The sequence below is a fragment of the Varroa jacobsoni genome, unplaced genomic scaffold (genome assembly GCF_002532875.2).
Source record: "Varroa jacobsoni isolate VJ856 unplaced genomic scaffold, vjacob_1.0 scaffold_63, whole genome shotgun sequence".
In the NCBI taxonomy this organism is placed as follows: domain Eukaryota; kingdom Metazoa; phylum Arthropoda; class Arachnida; order Mesostigmata; family Varroidae; genus Varroa; species Varroa jacobsoni.
Genome location: NW_019212965.1, coordinates 42,090 through 62,120, shown reverse-complemented (window position 1 = coordinate 62,120; position 20,031 = coordinate 42,090). Strand labels below are relative to the sequence as shown.

Genomic DNA, 20,031 nt, shown 5'->3' with positions numbered 1-20,031 from the left:
AAACCTTGATTCAACGACAGAGCCACGTCGTTTAGTTACTGCAGCTGGTAATTTACGAACTCCTGGCACAGAGCCGGCGCAGGCCGAAACTTCAGGTATCGGCTTTGTTGGAAGACAAAAAATTCCCTGCGAAATAGAGACCTATCAACCTTAATCGGAAAAACGTCGCCATTGTGTGAATACATCGCTAACCTCTATAGACAGCAACACAAACAACCGGATCTTATCTAATGTAATACGCCTTCAGCTAGTGAGCCTGCAACGAGCGTGCCTTCAAAAATAGCAGTTTATCATTGTATTTAGCGGACATGTAGTAAACCACCGCGTTTATACATTCTTGATAATCATAACTTTTTTGATTAAAGAGGTTATTTGAGCGTGATATTCATAAGCCTAATGTAAGCTTTCTATGTCTATGTGTAGGCAGCGCACAAGCCCTGCGCGTAGAATACAACTACAACAATATAGTACATACAATTCCCCAACAACAGAAGTAAATAGGTGCAGAATATAATAATATATTACTCATATCGATTAAAGTGATGTGGTTTTCAGCAAAATATATACTGAAAATGAAATCCAAAAGTTCCACTTCAGTGTACTTTCGGAAAAAGATCTTTATTAATTTATCTTTCTGTATATGTTTTTTTATGGACTATTGTTGTTCCAAAAGTTCAACTATAAGCATTAGGCTTCTATCACTTGTTAGGTAAGTTGAAGTCACCAGAAACTAAAATTATCGGAGAACCTTTCTATTTGCGCGACAAGATAGCCTGCTAATAAAACAACACTTTTTATTGTAATGCCACTATCCACATGATCGTATACGCATGTTGGATCTAAGGCATGTTATAACACCAACCACGTTACAGAGGTTGTTCCGTACGGAAGCGTCACCGGATATGAAGGCGACAAAGAGAATAGTTGCCTGTTACTTGGCTCCTTGGCTCTTCTTTGTTTAAAAAGGGCCTAGTCGGTATCACCCTGGTCTCAACTACCATCCGCTTGTATGCCACAGAGTGTAAAAACTCCCCCCAATAGGCACAATAGACGTGTGGTCTGGACACAATTGCTAACATACACGCACACGCGTACGCGAAACACGTGGTACATCCGGACCTCCATGACAAGCACCTATGTCTTACGTTCAAACCAACGCCGGATCCTGTCCGTAGGGGCCAAATGGTAAACAATACTAGGGGTAAGCAGAAAACGACGGCGGTTATAGGAAGGGAGGTACACAACGTCAACCACATGGAAATACTACGTCGGAAGTCAGCGATGCTAGCCCTACAATCCATCGTACAAGCTAAGCTGATAGCGTTGTCGAGCTACCGTTTGCAGCTATTCTCGCATGACGGTACGCCATCGGTCGAATATGGTTTCGGAAAAAAGCCTTGATGGCGGGCCGGAAATGACCTTCATAGCTCACTACACACCTTGGGTTTTGAGTATGTTCATAAGAGGTGCATGGCGTTACTTGGTAGATAGGCGCATAAGCCCCTCATACAGTCTCGTGGTAGGGAAGTCTAACATTTAATATTGTTTTCGATACTAGCATAAAACTGCGTTCATTTCATACTCAGCTACACTTCTATTAGAAGTGAGGCTAAACCAATGAAAGCGTCAACTCGAAACACAGGCAACCTCCTGATGATGAGACGCTCGAGCAAGATTTTATTTAAGCGAATCACGTGTGCACAGTTTGTGATGCAGCTTGTATAGATCGCGGTAATAGCGAGCCCTTGTGAGACATGGGAATTTCTTCATTTTTTTTTCCAGTATTAGCTAATTGATTGTTTATTTTAGTACAGATCATTGGTGACTTATTCATCGAGTACTTATTCAAACATTTATTTAATATACACTTCTTGCGTCATAAAGCGTCTTGAGTTGTCATCCGGTACTGCTATTAAGCTTGACTTCTCTTCTGTTATGAGTTTGTAAGTGAAAACGTTTATTTCCTGTTGGAAGCAAGTCATCTAGTACAATGTTAACACACTTCAAAACATAAAGCTCAAAGCCTAGGCTGTGCCACAACGACTTGCATGCTCTCATTAGAACCGACCTTGCGGCGCGGTAAGAAGGTTTTGTGGTTCCTTGAAGTACACTGACAGTCAGGAGTAAAATTAGTTACAATTATTCATTAGTTCTCTGAGGTTAAAGTTGTTCTTCAAAAACTTTATGTCATATAATAATTAACTCAAAGGTACAGAGGAAAAAAGCACGGCCACTAAAAAAATGCGATATAGCAAAAAAGCGAGCACTTCGAGGTTTCTTGCCGTGAAAACAAAATCTGAATGTGAAGATCGTTAGGATTATTAGATAGGGATACCGGCGCACGACTGTCGAAAACTCAGTATACAACAATCAGAGCATTATGCTGACTTTAAATATTTTAGAAGATAAGTGAGATCAATAAGTTCGAAGCTTCAAACAGATTTAAAGTTAAATATATCGTTTGCTAAGATTTTGTATACTGTCTTCTTTGCAGTATACTGTACTGAGTGCGACCCATAAAATAGAAAGTTTTTTTTCCACATAAAAAGAAGTTTTTGTAATTCAGTTAGGCCTAATCTTAGCTATACTATAAATTTATAATCACCGGAAAATCTTAAATAAATTTTAAAAAATAACCACAACACGTACTCAGAGGCCTCCAGTTTAAATTCTTAAAACGCAAACGTCTGTAACACAAAGATTTGTTTCTTTTAAGTTCTATGATCCTACGTACTATTTTTAGGTTACCAGCCATATGAAAGCGCTGGACCGCTTTCCGCCTGGAAGTATTCTTCCGAAGGTTCGTGTAAAGGCTAAGAAAATGGAAAGAAGAAAGAGGGCTCCGCCATTGTTATCGCGACAACTCCTCCATCTATGTTTGGCTGAGGAACGGTCATTCTTCTAAGTTATTCTCCTATGTACCCAGAAAGCTTGGCTCACTAGCTTCCTGTTTGTCTCATATAGCATCATTCGTATTACCAAGCAACACTGCAAATGGCGGTATTTATCGCGCGGCAACAGCTGCAGGTGACTGAAAAGCGCTCGCGTCACACCGTAAATCGACAAATCAGGGACGACGGCTGCTGTTGATGCGGTCGTCGGATCTCGTATAGCAAGCGGAACTGACTACCCCACATGGACATTGAGAACCACGAAGGTCCAACCAGCTGCGGCTACCTAAAGGTCTTTTAACCGGTGCCCCTCACCATTGGCCTGCTTGGATAGAGATGCAAATTTGCGTAAACACACAAAATTTGCCAAACGCGAAACCAGCACACGAAGGTGCCCAACGATTCCAAAACTAAAGCAGAAATTTCAGGATATTCGTGTTTCTTTTCGTAAATCTACAAAAGTCCTTACTTAAGCCTACGACAATTCCACTACCTGAATATGTTGTGTCCTTTGATCAAATCTTGGGAAAGCGGTATGATTTAGATAGAATATAAACCTTCTGAAGTCTACAGCTTAGAAGGGTGATAAATCTATCAGAGAGTTTTTTTTTAAGGTTTTTTTAATTTTAGGATTACTGCATGCTAGGTGCTTGGAAAAATTAAAGCTACCTCGGCCACAAAGACATGTGGTTATCAATAGCCTTTAACAACTGATACCGATGACGTCAAGCTCATTTACTTTACTAGAAAAATGTCTCACTCTCTGTAAGATTTCTTATATATATCTTCCCGCAGGATAGGTCGATTAATTAATCGTAGACTATTTTTTTTGATACGACAACAGGATCCAATGCTTCTTAGTTTATATTTTATTTAAAGAAATGTAAAGCTCAAATGCAAGCAAAAAAATAACTTGTACGAAGTACTTCGCTTCTATTTTTGTAAGTTTCTGTAAGCCGCTAAACACCGGTTCTCCGATACATAAAATGCTATCGTATGGTAAACTGTTTTTTTATAATTTCTAAATGCTCCAGAGGATTTACAAAAGCACACACATAGATCTTTGTCGGTATATCAATGTACACATACAATCTTCGCACTTCTGTATAAATAGGAATGTACATAGTGGGTACGTAATACATGGCCTTGTCCCAAACAAAGTCGGTATCGGTTTGCCAACGCTATACATATTTCTGTGACGGACCATCCGCCCGTCAGTATAGAAGTCTCTAGAAGTTCCTCTTTCATTTCCCCCCTGTGAAAGAAATACAGCCCTCAATGGTGTTCGCAACGCAATATCACCTCTTCCGTCATAACAATTAACCTTTTCATTCGTCGATTCCCCACAGTAGCGCTTTGCCCCTTCCGTTCCTTTACGAGGCTTCATCCCGAGCATTCATGGCTTGCTTATCCAACTCGGCGTGTGTTGATCGGGTCCTTCTTTTTGCTGCTGCGTCTCAGGAACTGATGGCGGGCTTTGAGTTCATCTGACCTCGGATGTTGGCTTAGGCCACATGCTGGCCGAGAAGGTGTTCCTGCCCTCGCGTTCTTTTACTCAGCGTCATTCTTCTCACGATGACGACCACAAAACGTCCATCGATCTGTCTTGTCTCTTGTTGGGCGACGAGGAAGACGATCGTGGACACATCATCAGGTGTCATTTTGCCCGATTGACGAGCTTGCCGTAGCCACGAAATGAAGCCGGTGAGATCGGGTGCAGGAACGAGACCGCACAGACTCTTGCAAGGCACGGTCATACTTCGACGCGCGGCAAAGCTGTGTGAGAGCCATGACTGTATTGTTTGCCGCAAGGCAAAGCAGGCGAATCGCCTAAAAACCGAATTAGGTGAAGGCAGAACAAGAAGGATGAGGGATCTTGGCAGAAAGAGTAGATGAGGACCACTTAGGTTGCCATGTAACGGGGAAACTGCTATACAAACACAGTGCTCATCTGCCGATTTACCAAGGCTGCCCACGAGCCGTTGCCACAACTACTTTGTTAATAATGGCGACAAATCGAAACCTTTTTACCCGTTGAGATACTAACGTCACCTGAGCGGTGCCTGCTGCTGCCTTTGTTGACCTGTCGTTTCTTGGAGAGAAATATACGGACCGCAAACGTTGGAGTAATGAAAAACGAATAGCATTGTTGTTCACGTGCGTCAACAAGGATCAAAGCAGAGTAGTTCGATTAGCATTGTGCTGAAGTCTAGTTCCTTTCAGGTTATAATGAGTAGGTTATACTAATTTGGTGATTTGAATCAGTATGAGCTTGTAAGCATATGTGCATTGTACATACGCACTGACCATCCGCGACACAGCTGCAATTATTTATGTGAGTATTCTCTGTTTAAACTTGGCTTGACAAGCAAACACTATGATTGAGACAAAAAAAAAAAAAACTAAAAGCATGTAAAAACAAAAAACGAGTTTTCAGTCAGCCATTCACTTCAACAATGGATGAGAACATGCGACATATATTTAGATACACAATTATTACGTAAAGCTTTATGTAATTACCTCGGCTTTTTGAAACAATATTCATTAATTTTACCATAAGGATGGGTATAGTATGTACTAAGGAGCATACTTTAGAATTATTGTAATTTTCTTGCATTGCTTAGTATTTTGGTTTCTTGAGCGGTCTAGTATAATAGTTTCACCGACCTTTTTGGCCTGTAAAATGTTAAAGTAAATTTCACCTCGGCATCGAATAATAGTCCCAGAGATGCGACGGTTAACGGCAATGTCAACACATCTGCAATCGAAGCATGACCCAATGGGACAAATGGAAGGCGGTTACTAGAACACAGAAAGTACAACAGTGGTGAAAGCTAAATAAAATGTTTAATATTGAGAATTATTTTCATCGTTACTCTGTAAGCCCAATCCTTCGCATGGAAATAGCGGGAGCAAAATACCTGACTGGGGCGGCTATACGATATTGCCGTTGTGCATCGTTGACCCGCCGGTATGGAAACATGTTCTAACGCCCTCAAATTGGTCGATAAAAAACATGTAGTTCGTTACAAAAAAGAGTTCGCAATTGTTTGGTGGCGCCATCGCACCTTCGTTTCCAAAGGAGAAGGCTCAGTGACAGCTTCGACGTACAAGTCGCACCACACAGTGGCGGGAGTCTTGCCGGAGTCATTGCAATACATTCACCCGAGGATTCTCTCCATCGAAGATGCAGCGGTTATTTATACACGTGGCCACTCAGTATGAAATGAGCTTCACCAAAGTATACGGCGTCAAAAAAGTCACTAGCAAGAGTGATCAGCGAACATAGCTTGTAATTGTTCAGGATTTCTAACGTCTCTGTTCTATTGGATCTTTTTCGAATGAGCCAGTCGCTTCGAATCCCTCAGTGTTCCCTTTAAGAGCAAATCGTAGTCTGTATTTGTGCGGTACTCGCGAAGCATAACCGCAACGATCTTTTTTTATTGGAAGTTTGTGCGAGCCCGAACTGTGGCTTTCCATTATCGCCAATCGCACACGTTACTGTGTTTATCGCTTGGCAGTCTGCTAACGCTCGTTTGTTTACAAATAAGGAGAGAGACACTGTTGTTGGCTGGGGAAAACTAGCTCTGTTGAGCTCCGCGCCACATCCTAAGGCACTCAGCATTCTTTAATTGTAATACCAATTAGAGGTATTAGTCCGTTTCACTCGGTGTGCGCTACTGGGCGGGATATTTTTACCTCGCTGTTACCCTCTCTGAGCTGCCTTGTTTCGGCTGTGCTGTGTCGCTGTTTTATCTCGGGAGCAACTTCTTAGATAACTGCAACTTCGACGTAGGGCCTACGGATGGTGCAAGCTGCTGCCATTGAGACACAGTTTGATTGTACTTTATTCTTGGGCAACTACGGTGAGCCTCCTAAGTAATCAGCGATAGCTTATTTGGAGAGACTCTCGTGCCTCGAACAACGCCCGGCTGAGCACCATCGTTGCCACTCAGTTACAACGCGGTGGTTGCAGTTTCTCTGTCGGTCGAACAAGACGGATATAATCTAAATACTTATCGTAATATCACGCATCTGTACCAGTCCACTACGGTGTACGAATTTCACTCAAATATTTTTGCAGAAAGATCTCACGAAGATTGCTTGCTTTTTCAGCTAGCGATTATCATATGTATCTTAATTTATACTCTAGCCTACTTTTTTGATATGCCGTGCGCGAAAGAATTTAATACTCTAGTCTGTTTTCACGAAGCGGGCTAGACATTAAGTTACGTACAAATAAAATGAAAGAAAATCGGAAAAAAACTAGTGGCACTAGAAGTGTCGCCGAAGGACCAATAGAATATATCTGCTGAAAGATAATACTAACAATAATATCTCCTGAGCCCAAATGGGCTAACTTGTAACACTTTTAATTAATATTGAATGTTACGACTAGTCTCTAGCTGCTATACTGCATTAACAAAAACCCATGGCCACTCGAACTTCACTTTTCATGCCTGTATCCGACAGATGAAGCTCAGATTCGTTACGGTGATTCCTGGCAAGACGAGGCACCTTTAGAATCGCCACATAGAGGCAGCCGTGTGATACTATTTCGTTACTTGCTTGGTCCATTGGGCGAGTTGGAACGAGATCAGTATTTGAGGTGGGTCGGCGAAAGGGCCTCGTGAGTATTCACGAGCCATCAAGGATCATAAAGTCTCATTTGTAAATTGGCGCTCGCATCCCATCTGCTTCTCATACACGCCATCTTCGCCCCAGAGACGCCTTTAAAAGACTAGAGTCGTGCACAAAAGCGGTGTACTAGTGTACTATAATGTTTGGGATTACTGACTAATAAATGTTTCGTCTCGCGCGCATTTAAATGTATAGTTTATGAAATATGAAAAGTAAATTTATCAACAATTTATATATTTCAGTCTAAAAGGAACTTATAAAGGTCAAATAGTTATGCATTGTAATAACACGCAACATACAATATTTTGTAGGTTGATCTGTCTTATCATACACAATCATCTATATTTATTTACAAATCGAACGAAATAAATTTAGTAAATATTTCACCTTTAGAGTTCGGAGTATGGCTTTTAGGGTCATGAACCTGGAATAAATAATAAACCTTGATATTGAAGCCTGTTCTAACATTCGATGTCATCAGGAAGTCATTATGTGGCGTCGTTCCGCTCTCGACCGAAGCTGTGCTGGCGAACTCGAAACAGGCATCAGAAAGTACGATTAAGAGCAACTCAGTGATGCCTGCCGATAATCTAAAGGAGAAATTTACTTATCAACAGGTGATTTGCGATGATTTTGTAGCAATTCACGGAAACGTGAAGGCACCGTAGAATGTTATTACCGGCATGGCGACACATAAATATGATACAGAGCTTACACGTACGCATACTGAAAAATTGATCGTATGGACCCGATAAGGGTGTTATAAAGCATGGTGCCTGAAGGCCCCTATAAATGGCCTAGTTTTTATATTGTATACCACGGCTATTGCGTTTTCGATTTTCATTTCATAATGTGCGAGAACATGACATTTGGCTTATAAAGCTAGTGCTCAAGTACCCCCCCCCCCCCCCAACAGATCAAACATCGCTGACTTATAATGTCAACAAGTAGTGCTATGATCCACAATCCTAATACACAACTGCAGTCCTAAATGGTCTGATTCGAATATAATTTTTCTAAAGCAAGGGACGACGATGAAAGAGAGTGTGTGAGCTCTGTACATTGTTATTTCCTTATGATTATGTTTGAAGCTAAAGGTATAATAACAAGCCCGTGTTCAATGTAAAATAACGATATACTTATACCGATAATAAGACACAACGAAACATTTGATGCTTCTACTTCATATAAGATTTAACCTCATATCACCCTTCATGTTGACGTCATCATTATAAGATACACAATTTAATTATACTAATCATGTACCTTGTTCTTACCCTTCCATATCCGACCATTATTCTAAGCACGAACTCATAAATGGGATGCAAAAGGTCGAACGGTCGCTTCGCCGTAAACGGCAGCCTAATAAAGCTGCACGCAAGATCAATCTGTGATTTACGCTAAACACCATCTGCCTCGAATTGTTATGAAGGATATTATCACTATGGCGAAGTTTTCTGAATATGGCTGCAATCGTTGTATCCATAGAAGCTTGACTGGCAAAGCGCGCTAAATTGCTAACAATCATTTAAAGGCTACAGAAAAGATCAAAGCTAAAACAAGCTGCTTGAAATCATCACAAACGCGATACGTACCAAAACGGATTTTTATCCAGTGTTACAATCTTACTAAGTAACAGCTGCATGTGCCTCTCACCACAACGATCAGTAAAGTTTGGATAGTGGAATCATAGTTCTTTACATACACAGGGACTCAAATGTATACACAGTTTGAGTGATTAACTTTAGTTCTTATTTACATAGTTACATTCAAACTGAAAAGTAATTTACTAAAGGTGTTTAATATGGTCAATATACTGCTGATAAGGCAGGGTTATTTATACTCAGACCTAACTATGGCTTTTAGACCTTCCCGTGTAGTCGGTTTTTTGATGTAGACTCCGGTAGCTATTCGCACTAGAAGTCCGTCGATGTCAGGTCCAGGACACCCAGCCATTCTATGTCCAGGCCACCGTTCGGGAGATATTATTAAGATCTGTCATTTTTACATCATGAGGAAAGTGTAAAATTCGCTGTCTCCACTAAAATCATCCGAGTGTTTGGTAAAACGTATGTCTGCAGTGATTTTAAGTAGTTGACACCCGTCACTATACTTTCCAAAAAGAGTAGTCTAGCTAAATCGCAGTGCATTCCATTTTTGAACCACCCTGTACATATGTACATGGAAACTGTTTATTACAAACGAAACTCATGATACTGTAACGTGTGTTTTCCGGTACATATTCTCAAATCTGGTCAGAACTTACGATAACGCCTGCGGTAAAACGTTAACGTCCATTCACAGCATCAAGGTATTTTTTAGCTCGGGGTTCTGCTTTCTGGAAAGAGGTGTTCTACTTTAATTAATTCTAAAGGGTGCCGGAAAAAAGATTAAGCTTTCAATACGATGTTTCTAGCCATAATTCATAACGAGTCGAGTCCCCTGTGGGTGCGCTCTAGTTTATTCTTGGGCTTCCTATCACATTTTGGTATCTTCCAAACCTCAATAGAAGTGTGCTGAATGAGCTATATACTGACCTGTATTTCTATGCTACGTGCTTGCTGTAGTCTCAGCATAATGAATTAAAATGAATAAATTGGATATCCTTTAAGAGTTTATTAGGTCGCTCTTTGTAAACTAAAATAGGAACTTGAACTTCTATAGAACATTATGACATCGATCGAATGTGTCATCTTTACAATTTTGTGGAATTGTTCTTTCGTACTATCGTAGCAAAAAAGGGGCAAACATCGTTATTTTTTCTCTACGTTCTCTATCTTTCACTAAATCTAAATAGGTTAGTTTCGTATGCTTTTTTAATCACGCCTGTTTTTTCATCGTACGTACAGGAATATAGGATATGGGCAGTTTTAGCATAGAGCTTTGAATGCATTATATATGTTTTTTTTAGCACTATACATTTTTGTTCCTAGTTTAAAAATACAATTCTACATTATCAATAGCTTTGTGAAATCGCTTCTCATTCGCCTAATAAGAAGTAGCTATCAATTAATTGCGTCATACTTTTTGCTGGTTACGAAATACAAACTTTTGTTAGTGTAGGTAAAGAATGTTTAACCCATTTGGTGACAGGGCTATTTATCTATTTTTCTGTTTCAAATATGTTCTTGTAATCGGTTGTTTAACATTGTGAATATTACGCTTGGTACTTTAGTTGATTTGCGTTCCCAGATTTCAGCTTGTAGACGGTTGTCTTTGGTAGAAACGTCGCTCTCTTAGAAAACAATCCATTCGGATTTTACCTCTGCTTTGTATTCTACTGAATTTAGCCGAAATCAGTACATGACTTCCCTATGCGTTGCATTAGAGTTAATGAGTACTTTATCTTCTACAGATACTTCTCCTTTCTCCGCTTAGGATTCCTTAAACTTGTGTATTATCTCGGTTTAATATATTTGCATCTTTGAAAATTTCATCTGATGGTCATTTTGAATATTTCAAAAATAGCATAATTGTTCGTTTCTTGCATTATGGTTTTAACTGCTCTGGTTATTCATTCGCCATGGTCCCCTTACGGCGTAGGAAAATACTTGCTTTTTTATATTGTTGCCAAATGAATAGCTGCTCCTTTATTGAATTACCCCTCGTTCATTACATGCCTGTGATCATTCGATAGTTAGTGTTTCTCTTCTTTCAGGTTGATTTAGCTTTCGTTCTATCGGATGCCTGTCAGAGGCAAGTACTTTTGCAGAGCTCGACAATTCTGTGGCTTCTTTCGTGCCATCTTCACAGCTCACTTACCTAGCTTGCTTAATCAATTTGTTTACTTCCCACTCGAAGGCGTGATTCCAATAATTTTTACTTTTTTTGGCCTTTGCTGTTTGCTTTTTTCAGTTTTGATTATAGTATTATAACCGCTCCCTAGATTGTACTATTTTTTCTAGTTATTTTCAATATGAATGTTACTCTATTCGGCCTAGATCGATATTCTCATATTTGTTAGATTACTAGTCCTATGTTGAATCCTTATGCACTGAAGAAAGCTAGGTGAGCTTTCGTAGACTGAAATGTGCAGCAGTTATGGTTCTAGAGCTTGCATTTTTAAGCGTTTTAGTTGTCTTCTAATAGAACTTTCTGTGTCCAGGTTTACTTTTATTTGTGACAATTTAAATGGAGCACAGGGCAGGTCAAAATGTTCGGGGAACTTCGCCCCTGTCCTTTGTGTTTTTTGATCAGAAATTTGAAATGGCTGGTTCACTTGCAATTGGTATTTGAATTGTATTGGAAGGACCATGACAAAGCATCAAGGTCGCTGTAAGGGTATCTTAACACGACGTCGTGCTCAGGAACTCGGTCGATCAAGAAGCAGCCCATGTGCGACCCATAGGATAACAGTTACATTTTCATGCCTATAGCCTATGCCTATTATTTCACCTAGAATAAGTGTAGTTTATTTGCTGATCACATGTTAGAGTATAAAGCACGTGTTAGCGACTGCTTTTATCATATTGTCATCTCCGACTTCTTGGATAAGGTGCATATAGAGCTCTCTGCCCTTTAGCCTGTGTTTTTGAAAGTATCTATCTGTTCAAAAACGTAGTCATCACAAAAGCAGGTATACTTTGAGTGGCTAGAAATCTGCTTGGTCGCCGATGCAGAACATCAATCAGACGAACGCCTAACGCACCACGGCAGTCCGGCGGTTTGCCTGATTAACTCCGCGGCCTTCATAAGTCACTTCTCGAAAATGTTTGCATCAAGGGCGATGATACCACGCACGGTGCTCTTTTTCGCCGCAGCATAGAAAGAAGGGATTTCAGTATAACGCAATATACTTGAGCAAGACTTTACAGTACAAAAACTGATGCAAGGCCTCACAAGCCTGCGCGATAGGTTTATCGGGCCTCTCGAATGCGTCACCGCCCTGTCATCATGCTAAACGGCACTGTTAAATAAATGTTTATATACTGGTGTACGATGACCGCAGCGGAGAAATGCTACCCTGTTAGTAATTCCTAAGGGAAAAAAGGACCCAACCATGCCGTTATCATGGTAGAGAATAGTGAAGAAGTGTTTGTTATAAGCTACTGTCCGACTTGTAAACTAAGAAACTGAACGACTACCTAAAAAGCGTATATGCTATCCACGATTTTGGAGAACGCTCCGCAAAAACGCCACGCAGGATCTTGATCGCCGACGTTAAGCGAGCACTGGCCACAACGAGCAATCCGCTACACGCGACTCCAAGGCTGCCTTCGACTCGGCGCTTAAGGACAAGGTTATGCTCACATTGGCCGAGATGGATGTTTCTACGAATGTGCTTAACTTTCTCCCTCCGATTCTACAGAAGAACAGAATAACCATCTGCAACGACAGAACTTAACTCCTGCCTTTTGCACAGACTACTGGCCTCTTCTATTTTTTTGCGGTATGAGCTCCGTGATCAAATAAGAGGGCCAGGGAAATCAGTCTACGTCATTTTGTATGCAGACAACTTAGCGGTATATGCGTTAAACAGGTTCTAAGTGCAGCAAGCTTTAACCTGGCTCCGCGCAACAGTTGCAGATTTGGAACTAACCGTAGATTTGAGCACGACGGAGGAGATGAAGTTCAGAAAAGGAGGCTGGATAATGGTCTTGCCTCCTTTTCTGAACCTTGCCGGACGGTGCTTTGCCTGGCACCACCTTTAACACATCTGGCGAATCTCTCAATTTAGCTTTATGAATTCAACGAGACTCGTATTATCTATATGACGCAGATCGTTTTGTATGCTCTTTCTGATATATTGGGGTATCGTGTTTTTGACCCGTACTTATGAAGTTTTTGACTCCTATCAGCAAAAATAAACCAATTAATCAAGTGTTGATTGATATTCTTTGGCGAAACTTATCTTGCGCTAAATAGTTACGTGAATAAACAAAGTTATCGCCATTCGAAGCTCACGAAACTCAAAATTGAGTGATGAGCGACAATTTCACTTACTGAAGGTTACTACGTGGCGCGAGCTGTTGGGTTAAGATATTACTAAACATGCTTTTCCTTAAAATTGCAATTGAATGGCAGCAATAATCATGCTGAGCTCTATTTTGAAAGGTCGCAAATCCTTTAGTGGATCCAAAGAAAAGCATTGAATGCAAAAAACTTTTGGTTTCAACAAGATGGGGAAACTTCATAATCAATCTGCTTTAAGCCAAGTCACCGAGCCGACTGATCTCAATGTTCAGTGATGCCGGTGGCTGGCCCAATCCTGCGCTATTACGTCTCTCGCAGGACAAAATCCATGAAGGGACGTCAAAAACAATCCACAACTTGGAACACTGTGTTCTCGAACTAATTGGTGAGATTAGCCGTGATCTATTCCAACTGAAAATTACATTTGGATGATATCATTTTCTATGTATGGTGCAGATCTAACACCATGGATTGAACTTTTGTAACAACAAACACAGAAATTCGCTTTTATTTTCTATGACAGGATCTTTGAAATCCCTTCTTCAGGGATTCCTTCTTAGAAGACACTTCTTATGTATCCGCCAGTCCGTATTCCTTTTTCACAGATATCGACTACCGTCTATTGTATTCGGGCGTATTGTCGTTTGTGTTCTCGCCGACACAAAGTCTTGACATTTAACGGATCATTTGAGTTCTAGGTTGAGACTTTCTTCTATCCTGCTTCCCCGTTCTATTACACAAATATGTTTGGTGCACGGTTTTGATTGGCTTTGAAAAAATCTGACACTACCTATAATTAGCTATAATGTATCATCGAATGCTTAGGTCCAACGCCAATATCGTTTGGCTGGCCTGACACGTAGCACAAAACGGCTATTAATAATTTCGTTTGTTAAGCATGTTTATTCTTCAAATCTTCCTAAATGAATGCTATCGACGAGAAATTTGATTCGAAAACGTACTTACAACCTCCTGTAACAGTTAGATCTTCAGCATGCACCACATACGATCAAGGTGATACCAAGAAGCAGTTAACACAACATTCAAAATTACAATAAAAGCAGGGGGGAGCAAGACGAAATGTCCGGTGTATCCGAACTTTCTGACTACCGTTCTGCCAGTCGACCCAATACAACCCATTGTACGCGTGCCTGGGCCCGTTTCGTTTCGTCTGATTCATTGCAAGACACTCTCTCTCCGTTTCCGGCTCGACCTTTAGCTTTTCCCTTTTTCGTGTAACCTGAAAGCTCGCCTCATTGCCCTGGCGTCGGTTTCCTTCCACATTTAAGTTCGCAACCCCTATTTGGTCTGATACGGCATTACTTGTTATTTCTTGATCTTTTGTATCTATCATCCTTCTCCTGATTGGTCTGTTCGCTTGTTTTGTGCGCCTTGCTCTCGTAGCTTCTGTACGCGTATGTCTTTATTTCGTTTGTCTTTTGCGAACTGGGCTCCACTGCTGTTCCCTGTCCTGCTCGAAAGGCTGATATTGCCTCAATGCTGCTGTCGATGGCACAGCTGTTGTTATTTTAGAACCAAATAGAAAAAGCGGCCCAATGGCCCCAACAACACAGCAGAAAAATCAGAGTAGCGAGCAGGAACTGTTTTCTGAGAACAAAACACAGCAACAGTAAAGTTGGTGCGCGTAACTTAAGTTGGCGACAGAAGGAAAATGGTAAAAATCACAAACTGCACAGCAAAACGAATGGTTAGAAAAATAACCTGATCTCAGGACACATATTTAACCGCCGGACCTATGGTATTAACTGGCTATTTTGTTCAACAGTGATCTGGCCTCTTTTCACAGTGAAGGATCTATCATTATCTCATAACGTATGGTCGCGCTGAAACATGGAAGCAACCAGATACGTATATGGAGCTAGATATTTATTATAAATTTATGAGTGTTTTTTTTTTATGTTTATATAGATTAGATTGTCTCCGATAGCTCCTAAATTAGTATGAACGAATAAAAATTGAGAATTCTGAGAAATTGATACTTTCTCTACCAGAAACAGCACAGCTGTCCTGCCTCCATACATTTGCAGATGAAGGATGATCTTGATACGGGCAAAAACTGGCGCCAAATCTTTTTATGATTTCAGGACCACTCCGGAAGCAGTTTGCCGACGCTGGCGTATCGCTCGCCAAAAGCTTTGTTTACATCACAGCTGAGTAGCTTGTCATCTTACCGGATGACAGGAAGAACTTCTATGTCATGCAGCGAGGTGCCTAGCGGCACTGTATGTGCACTATGCTGTCAAAATCATTCAAACGGCGTTGAGCATATGGCGGCCGCTTGTCACTCGCCTTCCCTGACTAACATACAGCATCACCGACTAAACTATTGCATTGCCACTGTAAAAAGGCGTGTGTATTTTCTTGACTCGTCGCTTACGAAAGAAAACCTTTACATTGTTCTTTCAATGCATCAGATTAGATGACGGTGCTTGGATTTTGTCGTTGTGTTGCAGTTCAACACCAACAAAAAACAACTTAAATATCAGAGTGACGACACACGAAGTTCATATAATCTAGAGTGATCCATTTATGGTAAAAATATTTCATTGCACGTAACTTAGAATTACAACGAGTTTCGATGAACTTCTTTTAGAAACCCTAGATGTTTCTATAGTTTTCAAGGCTTTAAAGACGGTCCTATACTGCTTACAAGGCGCAACAAGCATCTTTAGAGAAAATGATCCTAGCATATGAATTGACTAGGTGAGAATTTGTTTTTGCAAAGGAACCTACTGCAGCCAACGTTTCAATAGTACCTTCTATGTAACATGAATTTACCTTTCATAAATATCGAAAAAAAAAACAAGCCACAAACGTCTCTCCCATTTTTATTTTTATACTTTTTTTTTCAATAGTTTGTATCACTTCTCATAATCTCTTCTTTCTGATTCACCTAATGAAGACCAGTCTGATAATGCGAGAAGATTTTCGGATGATATAAGTATGTTTGAATCTATCTATCTATCTATCTGGTTGAAATTCTGAGTATCTTTTAAACCAGTTAAAGCTAAATAATGATGCTTTGATACAGCCCTCTTTTCTGCTTAAACATTAGAACTAGAGTAGTAAAGGCTTGCTATGAATGTTGCGAATTTACAATTTGGCTTACATAGTCTTGTTATTGATGCCTCGTTTGATAGAATCGAGGGCACGAGACGCCACGCGTCCTACAGCAAAAAGCTATCGCTCGATTCCATGTTTTTGATCAAGGTCGTCATCGAAACGTGGCGATAGGGTTGGTCATGGTCGTCAATTACCACAGCACGTGGTATCGATCACCACGCCACTTATCTTCAGGAATCCAAGGTATGAGAGCACCGATCGTTTTCTTCTGGGCGATATCTTGCAATGACAAATGCCCTGATATCCATTTCGAATATGAGCATCAACTTAGACTTGAATCCGTTCGGCGTTGCCACCAAAGTCGCTTGCTCTGCTGGTCGGCAACATTTTCTTTCGCTCCTTGAAACCTTTTTTGGTACGGAGCAAACGCTAGCCTATGTTCCGTTATTGGCCGCGATTTAGGCAACTATTTTGTTGATCACGGTTATGCAACAGTCCGACCCGGCATTTGGTAGACTTAGCCAAACCTGGTGAGGTTAGTATAACGCTGAGATACTTAATCTAAAACATATCTAACCAAGAAAAATAGAAAAGAAAACAATTTTCAGATCGTATATTACAAGCTACATATTCACAGACCGTGAATTATGGCTATATACACACAAAAAACCTGTAACAGCAGAGGCTCTGAATCATAAAGCACTTCAAACTAATAGCTGAATGTTAAGTATGGCACGTGCTTATACATCCAATTTGTGGACTGTTTGCCCCCTCATAACATAAGTAGCCACATAAAAATAACTGTTAGTTTGAAATACAGATAGAATTGCTAATTAGTTACATATCCTCCGTTTTTAAATAGATGCAACAGGTTGCCATTCTTCCGGGCTTACGAGTTCATTTAAACCACAACTATCGGTAAGGGCTTAATTATGAATTGTGAAAAGTAGTCCAAACAGCCTGGCGATAGTGAACTTGCGCTTCACCACTTCGGGATCTTGCTGGTGCCATTAATGTTGCCTCTGTTTCGTTTTGCGTATGCTTTTTCGAACGTGTACGCATTTTACGATAAAGGTCGGCTACTAGATAACACGAAGTTACTGTATCAGCTGCACCTAATTCAAAACATCGACAAAACAAGTAACTTCTTCAGTTTGCTGGCATGGTTTCTTACTTGCCGGCTTAATGGTCCCCGGTGAAAGAGACCAGTAGAAGCGCCCTAGCGGGTAGTGGGGTTTCCGTCACCTTTAGATTAGTAAGCGGCGTGAACAAGTTTCTGCAACTGCTTCTGTTTATCTGTCTATGCTATTTTCACTTAGGGTCTTTTTAGTTGATTCTGCTTCAAATCGTGTGGGTTGTCTCTGCATCGATATAACTGAATCAGCCACATAACATGGGTGGGCAACCGGTTCCGCCTAATCTGTATGTGCCAGCAATAAGCAAATGGGTAGTCGAGCTTCAACGCTTCTATTGAAGCTTATTCATTTCATCATAGGATTAAAACCTCTAACAGTAACCTGGACCCGACCATAATGATATTATCACTATTATTCATTGACAAAAAGGAGCAGTAACCCATGTAGATCGAACTAGTGGTCGGGATCATTCGGGCTCTCCAAGCTTTACTTGTACTAGCAGTTTCTATAATCTCGGCTAGTATGCAACACGTAACATGCAAAACACGATAAACGTGATTAAAAAAAGATCACAGGATATACGTTATCTCACTCACTGATTGCTAACGAAAAAGCAAAATTGCCAAAGATCAGTTGAAAGGTTCATCAATTCAATTAGGTTAAAGCCTGATTAGTTATGATCAGAAGCCATATGATTTTTGCTAACTTTGTAATAGGTCGTACTTTTTCTTTCTTTGTTTCACCACTGCATGATCTTTTCTCGATTTTTTGGTTTTTCTAATGAAACGACAACGATGTCGGATCAAATATTTTTCATCAATGTGTTCGTTGTCTATAGACAGTTTAGAAAGCTAATATTATAGGTGTTCAATGCATTGAAATTGTTTAAAGTCTTCTGGGTTGTCTGCGGCGTACCCTATTTTCCTGAGCCGAAAAACTCCTAAGGAAGAATTCATTTTTAAGTTTACTAAATAAAGTAGAATGTTAAGCGTAAATACGATATGGGATCAATTGTTTGACTACTCGCGACACAGGTATAATTAATTCGTTATGGCGCCATTTTTTGAAACATGTCAACTTGCACCATTGTCGCCGATAAAGCGTTTACATACACATTCGGTGTGAGGCGTTTCATGCTTCGCGTAGCCGAACGAGGAGCCATTGGGATGAAACGAAATAATTATATGAAAAGTCGAGCGATTATTAGAACGATATGTTTCCATCTCGTATGATATTTCAAGAAGGTAGATACTTTTTCATTGTGGTGTCTAGGTCGATCTCTCTATGAAGCACACAGATATGTTTCCGGTCCGATCGCGTGCTGCCTATTGCAACGGCATAATTCTCTTGGGACCTAAGCCTATCGCGATTCGTACGATGAGGCTGGATGTAAGTTGACGTTTATGTGATCAATGTGAAATGCGTGTGAGATGAAAATGCCTTTTCTAGCTAGTGACTGCTTCTACTGTATTACAAAAACATGCCGCTGCGCTTTGAGACGTAGACAACTTTTAGTCGGCCATTTGCCGACGGCAGGACATCACTTTCATTTTCGATTACTAGTCCTGACCAGTACTGGAAGATGAATGAAAATCGGAGTCAAAAAGACTGTACAACATGCAAAAACGACGCTTGAAAAAAAAATTGTTATACCTTTAAGTCAGCCTTCAAGCAAAATTCATTTTATCAGTATTAAGATTTATCAACGTGGGCAGTTCCAGCAACGATTTATTCTCAAAGGCATGTTGAAACAAAATCAAATGTATTGTGCTCGCAGTGATATTTGTGCGAAAATTATTGAGCGGGAGACTGACATTAAGAGCTTGAACGATTCCAAAAGTTACCGAGCCAAGAGTCAAATTGGGTCTATTAATATTGACAGTCAGGAGCCGTTTCCGATTCGCTAGCACTCATGCACTTTGATTCTTGCTACAACTCGTGAGACCTTCGTCACAAAGAGGACATCTAACATTTATTTAGCATCAGTTGCCTAAACTCAAAAAAGTATTTGCGTTCTCTCCAATGATCCGTTACTATCACTTTAATGCCACGCCGAATTTTGCATGATTTTATTTAATCTCGCTTACCGATTGGTTCTCACGGGAATAAATAGCATTTCTTTCAAACATTATTCATCCTCATTAGTTTAATTTTTCATCACAAATCCCTGACGTCGGACGTTTTTTTTAGATGGTCCCCTTAATGAGTTGCCCTCTCCATATATTACTCAGCACTGCCACATTTCGAATAGGAGCTAGAGTTCAACGTCGTGCACTTCGTAATACAAACGGTTCTATTATTATAGACATATCGGTGCTGTCATCATATTATTCACTTACGAAGGATGTTTGCTTTTAAGATAATCA

The 20,031-nt window shown here is 40.4% G+C and overlaps 1 long non-coding RNA gene across 1 annotated transcript; it reads right to left on the bottom strand.

Moving 5' to 3' along the window:
- Positions 1-3,528: 3,528 nt before the first annotated feature.
- LOC111261631 (uncharacterized) lies at positions 3,529-5,926 on the bottom strand. The gene is made up of 3 exons (XR_015311616.1): positions 5,813-5,926; positions 5,594-5,649; positions 3,529-4,721 (listed from the first exon to the last, which is right to left on the bottom strand). It is a non-coding gene; the product is annotated as an uncharacterized LOC111261631 (long non-coding RNA).
- Between the last annotated feature and the right edge of the window lie 14,105 nt (positions 5,927-20,031).